Here is a 6,361-nt window from a genome sequence, read left to right on the forward strand (position 1 = left end):
GAGACGTGTTCGGACAGTGCTGGCTCTTCGGCTTTGAAACAGAGATGAGCATCGCCCCCTAGAGTCGGGAATGAGTAACACATATGTGTGAGTGGAACCTATATCTTTACATATGGTGCCCTATCAAAACTCAAATCTCTGAAATAGAGACCTATCAAGGGCTTGATACAAGGTCCACATCAGCTATCTCTGCTTATCAAAAGCATACTTGACTGGCTGGTGCAATAAAACATGAATGCAAGGACTTGAATTGAATTCAATTGAATTTTATTATTTGTATGCCGCCCTTCTCCGGGAAGGACTCAGAGCGGCGAACAATTCAATAGGGGAGAAAGGGGAACATAAAATGACATACAAACAGTTAAAATAAGCAAGAGTCACGAAGCCATACAAGTCGAGAGGGGAGGGAACTCATCAACCCCAGGCCTGCCGGCAAAGCCAGGTTTTGACGGCTTTTCGGAAGGCCTGGAGAGAGGTGAGGGTCCGAATCCCTGCGGGGAGTTTGTTCCAGAGGGCCGGAGCTGCCACAGAGAAGGCCCTCCCCCGGGTAGTAGCCAGATGGCATTGGCTAGTAGATGGAACCCGGAGGAGGCCAACCCTGTGAGATCTAATGGGTCTGTGGGAAGTAATTGGCAGCAGGCGGTCTCTCAAGTACCCAGATCCAATACCATGAAGGGCTTTATAAGTTACGACTAGCACCTTGAAGCGTATCCGGAGACTAATCGGTAACCAGTGCAGCTCGCGGAAGATAGGTGTAACGTGGGTGTACCGAGGTGCACCCACAATCGCTCGCAGGACAGATAGAATCTGAGAGGGTGGGGGAAGGCTCAGGATGCAAGCTAGCCAGTAGGCTAGATAACATTTCAAGTCGTATTTTTCGGTGGTAGAAGCAAAGGAAATGTACTTTTCTATGGATTTAAGGGTATCTGGGAAGCCATCTGTTAAAGCAGTTCTAAGTAGGGAGAGACTGATTAACTGCCTAAGGAAATGCAGTAAGTGTTCATTCAAATCTTTTGATGAGAATAGCAAGTTCTCAAATCCATTCTGAGTGAAATTCATGTTAAAGGCAGTGCTACTGCTATTCCTATGATTATTTTTTGTTTAAAAAAAATGTGGACATAAAATGGGTAAAGAGTTGTTGGGTTGGAGGAGGCAATAAATGTATCGCATTTTTCGGAGTATAAGACGCACCAAGGTTTTGAAGAGGCAATTTTTTTTTAAAGTAGGTAGGTAGAGGGATAGAGAGGGAGAGAAAGAGAGAGAAATACAGTAGATAGGTAGGGAGAGAGAGAAGGTAGGTAGGTAGGGGGAGGGAGAAATACAGTAGGTAGGTAGGTAGATGTTTTCCAGGCACAGCACTTGATCAATCTAATTTTCATCATCAATCACTCTAACTAAAGAGCTTTCCTAAAGGAAAAAGATTATGCACTCTGCAAACCTCGCAAAAACAGCCCATTTTTTGCGAAAACAGGCCTTTTTAAAAAAAGGCATAAATAGTCTTGTGGGGGCTTACAGAGTGCTCCTGGAGGGGCAAACATGAAGAAAAAATGGTCCATTTTTTGAAAAACGGGCCCATTATTTGTCCAAAAAAAAGCATGCATAGATTATGGAGGCTTATAGAGTGCTCCTGGGAGCGGTATGTGTGTGGGGGGAAACTGAGCAAAAAACACCACATTTTTCACTCATTTCTGTCCTCCCCAGCCCCTAGGAGCTCTCTGAAAGCCTCCATAAGGGTATGCACGGCCATTTTGGTGAAGGGGGCAGGGGTTTGGGAGGCAAAAAATGCTGTATTCAGTGTATAAGATGCACCCAGTTTTTCAGCCTTTTTTTTTTGAGGAAAAAAGGTGCGTCTTATATTCTGAAAAATACGGTAGGTTGTGATAAGCTTCTTCTTTGAGAGCAAAAGTTTTGTTTACACTTCTTGGCTTTCTTGGCAGATAGTTGAATTGCTGCGTCTGAAGGAGAGCTATTCCCAGGTCCTTGTGTTAGCTGATGTTTAGTCTTGCTTCCCAGGATGTTTTAAATCTACATGAAAACACTGGTTAAAGTCACTTAAGGACTTGAACTGCCGTGCTATAGGTATGATGATAGTACTCATTTCTATTTTGTTTTCTTCCTTGGGTTCAGGTGTGGCCCAAATGTTTTGGGCAGGTGTCTGGAATCAGATGGGCTAAATGACAGTGGAGTTCTGGATGAGATCAGATTTTCCTTGATAGCACTCCTGAGTGATGACACACCAAACACAACATCCCACCTGGAGGAAAAAATCTAGCTATATAGTGCACAAGTCTGATATGATCATTTGTACACTGTTAAGCATCTTATGAAGGTCAACTTAGTAATATCAGGAACACATTCACAGTTTCCTTCACAGCAGTGTGGAAATATTCTGCCATTGCCTGTGTGTGTGTGCGTGTGTTGTGTATTTTACTTCTCATTCTTGTCCGCAGCCCTGAAGCGTCCCATCTAAGTACCACCCAGGCCCAACTTTACTCCAAGGTCAGTCAGGTGCTGTTTCCCCCTACATAGACATCTGAACTGGCCTTCTTTGAAAAGCATTCCAAAGCAAAACTTAGAAAACTGCAAACAAGTTTTATTTCTCTGGTATTTAATGTTTGCTAAATCCAGTTTGAAGTGCAGCGCCCCCTAACTTAGTCACCCGGAATATTTCACCGATTACAGTACATTTGTGGGAGGATTAATTCTTCTTCCCTTAACTGTGAACTCCCCTCCTCCCATGATAATTAAAGGCCACAAATCCTCTACTGGAACTAATGGATACCTTATTAATCCGATTTCTTGCAGGGGGTGGAGAAGAAGTCAAGCATGCAAAATGGTAGTTCTTCCTTTCCAAGCAGTAAACCACAAGACTGATTCCACAGAGCAAGGAGGGGGGGCTTTGTTTAACAAGCATATTGAGAGATGAAAGCAGTGAGAAAGCTCTATAGGTGGAAAGTCTATACCTCTTATCTAAATAGTCTGCAGCCCTTTTTTTAAAGTGTAAAAAAGATAAACATTCCATTTTGGTTCCCAGTGATTATACATCTACATCCATACTGTTTTCTGGAAACAAAGAGAAATTACCTTCTATCAAAAAAAAAAATCTCTAACTTCCACTCTGTGTGTGTGTGTGGTGTGTGTGTCCGTCCTGCCTTTATTATTTTTACAAACTCAAGGTGTCGGACATGCCTAATACTCTTTCCTCATCTTATTTTCCTCATAACCTTGTGAGATGAGTTGAGCTGAGAGAGTGACTGGCTCAAAGTCACACCCAGACAGTTTCCAGGCTAAGGTGGGACTAGAAATTATGACTTGCTTTTTTGCTTAAAGCATAATTAATTAATTAATTAATTAATTGCATTTTCTCTCCCTCCCCTCCTTTTTAAATAGATCCATTATCAGGTGGATGCACTATACATGGGGGTTCCAAGTAGTTTAGTTAGTTTAGTTTATTTGGTCTGGTATGCCGCCCACTCCCGAAGGACTCCAGGCGGCTCACAATAAACAAGGGAAGGGGATAAATAAACAAAACAACACTTTAAAAAACACAACATTCACAATTTTCGTGGGGCTGGATATTTCACAAGCCCCCCCGGCCTGCTGGAGCAGCCAGGACTTGGTGGCTTTGCGGAAGGCCGGGAGGGTAGTAAGGGTCTGGATCTCCACGGGGAGGTCGTTCCAAAGGGCCGGAGCTGCAACAGAGAAGGCTCTCCTCCGGGGAGTCACCAGCCGACATTGGCTGGCAGATGGAATCCGGAGGAGACCTAATCTGTGAGATCTAATCGGTCTATGGGAGGTAATCGGTATAAGTCTATAGGGGTATGTGCTCATATAAAAGGTCTCTTAAGGGAAACTGTCTTCCAAAAGATACCTCCCCCTGCTCTCTATTAAAAGGAAAGCAAGGTGGTGCTGAGGAGGGATTGTAAAGAAACAGAGCAATGCCCTTATTGGGAGCCATGGAAAATGTAGTCCACTACTAGGTCCAAAATATAGAAAGATTCCAGGAAGGAATTTCATTTCAAGGGCTTCATTTCCAGTGGGTTCATTCACTGGAATTATGACTGGAGTACAGAGAAGCCTTTAAGTCACAGAAATTTTGTGAAATTATTTCCCACAAATTTATACACTGCCTTCTACCTTCTTGGGCACAGCTGGCAATGCTTTTTTTAAACCAGACCTGTGCATTTTATGACCTGTCGGCCACATCTGGCCCTAGGGCTGTCCTTATCCAGCCTGCAGCAACATCAGTGTGCTAAATGACAGTCCCATGTTCATCCCATGTTCAGGCCACATTTGGAATACTGCATTTAGTTTTGGTTGCCACGATGTAGAAAAGATGTGAAGACGCTAGAAAGAGTGCAGAGAAGAGCAACAAAGATGATTAGGGGACTGGAGGCTAAAACATATAAAGAACGATTGCAGGAACTGGGTATGTCTAGTTTAATAGAAAGAAGGACTAGGGGAGACATGATAGCAGTGTTCCAATATATTAGGGGCTGCCACAAAGAAGATAGAGTCAAACTATTCTCCAAGGCACCTGAGGGTAGAACAAGAAGCAATGAGTGGAAACTAATTAAAGAGAGAAGCAACTTAGAACTGAGGAGAAATTTCCTGACAGAACAATGAATCAGTGGAACAGCTTGCCTCCAGAAGTTGTGAAAGCTCCAACACTGGAAGTCTTTAAGAAGATGTTGGATAGCCATCTGTCTGAAACAGTATAGGGTTTCCTGCCTAGGCAGGGGGTTGGACTAGAAGACCTCAAAGGTCCCTACCAACTCTGCTGTTGTATTATTGTACATGTGGCCCATTGAGAAAATTAATTGTCCACCCGTTTTAAAGAAATGTCTTATCAAATACCCAGTGTTTTATATTACTACAGCACTGATTTTAGTTATACCTGTTTGTCTAAGACTTCAATCCTGGCATGTTTCCAAAGAGAAATTCTGTCAGGCAATGGATGAACTTATTTACAAGTAAAAGTTAAAATTCCTGCTTAAAATAAAATATACAGTGCCTCTTATAAGCACCATTGAAAATAATTTTGATGTGTAAGTGGCCTGCAAATATAGACAGCAGCACATACTATACCTGACTTTGACTATCTTGAAAAACTAAATAGGGTCAGACTATGGCTAGGAGACCACCAGGAAATTCCAAGAATGTGAGGTAGAATTGGAAGTCAAAAACTCATTCTGGACAGCAGTGGCAAACAACTTCTATATCTTGCCAAGAAAACAATCTGACACATCCTTGTAAAGGGCAGGACCATCAATTTGACTCAAATGTATATATTCTGAATCTGAAACCCTTGTCTTGACTTTTCCTCAGGGTTCAAAGTGCTATCTTCTTGTCCTGGAGACAATTATGCTGGCATTACATTCACTCTATGCATTGCCCGATTCTTATCTGGCTTCTACTGTCAGACCTGGAAGCCATCTTTTACATTGGGCCTTTAGGCCTGCCACAATTTTTACTGTGGGAAAATGGGAGGAATTATATGGTGTATGGAGAGATATATAGTCTAAATAACATTCCTTCTCAGAGAGTCACGGACACCTTGCCCTGCAGCTGCGATGGTGTGACTGGGAGGCATCTCCAGTTTTGGACGGTGCCTGATTGGACCATGTGATGAACATGTGGGTGCTGGGCATGGACATGAACCTTCACCTGGGTGGGGAAAAAGACCTTCCCCTTAGAGAGAGTTGCAAGGCACCCATTTTCTGAAACAGGGCAAAATATTTTCTATTTTTTGATATATGCTCCAATATGTAAACTCTATTTTAGCTTTATTGATTTAATCTGTTTCTTTTCTTTTTTAATAAGGGAGGACTGAGGAATTCCGAGAGCTAGTCAATTAGTTTATCATTTTACAGACATTCCAAAAGTGACCCTAAAAAACAACATTTCTAAAATATGCTGGGCTTAAATGAATTGGGGCCTGGAATTCTTCTCCTCTTTCTTGGCGCTTGGGATTTCTCCCTCTTTCCCCGTGGTGCCTTGCTGTCCTCTTTTGAGCTTATATTTTAATTTACATTTTAATTTTATTGTGAAACATTTAACCTACTTCATTTTATCAGAATTTTGTTATTGGCTGGCCTATATATAAATAACTCTGTCTCTGAACAAGCCTTGGCACATATGAGCCAAACAGCTGCATATTCTTCTCATGTTTATTCCTGCCTCCAGTTTTTTTGCACGTTGAAGTTCAGATTGCAAGTTTCTTGGAACCCAGGGTTATCCTTCTACAGACAGTGAATTGTTAGCACAAATTTAAAATGTCAACTTAGTTGTTCATTTATATGGCACCTTTCTCCAGAAGCTCAAAGGTATCTCATATTGTGATCTGTCTTCATTTTAACAG

The 6,361-nt window shown here is 42.2% G+C and overlaps 1 long non-coding RNA gene across 1 annotated transcript in view; it reads left to right on the plus strand.

Moving 5' to 3' along the window:
• The window catches only part of LOC116511199, a 70,678-nt gene that overhangs the window by 62,375 nt on the left and 1,942 nt on the right, over positions 1–6,361 (plus strand). Inside the window, exon 4 of the long non-coding RNA XR_004255728.1 lies at positions 1,938–2,079. This is a non-coding gene — a long non-coding RNA (uncharacterized LOC116511199). The remainder of the gene's footprint in view (positions 1–1,937; positions 2,080–6,361) is intronic.

The sequence above is a fragment of the Thamnophis elegans genome, chromosome 1 (genome assembly GCF_009769535.1).
Source record: "Thamnophis elegans isolate rThaEle1 chromosome 1, rThaEle1.pri, whole genome shotgun sequence".
NCBI classification, from domain to species: Eukaryota; Metazoa; Chordata; class Lepidosauria; order Squamata; family Colubridae; genus Thamnophis; species Thamnophis elegans.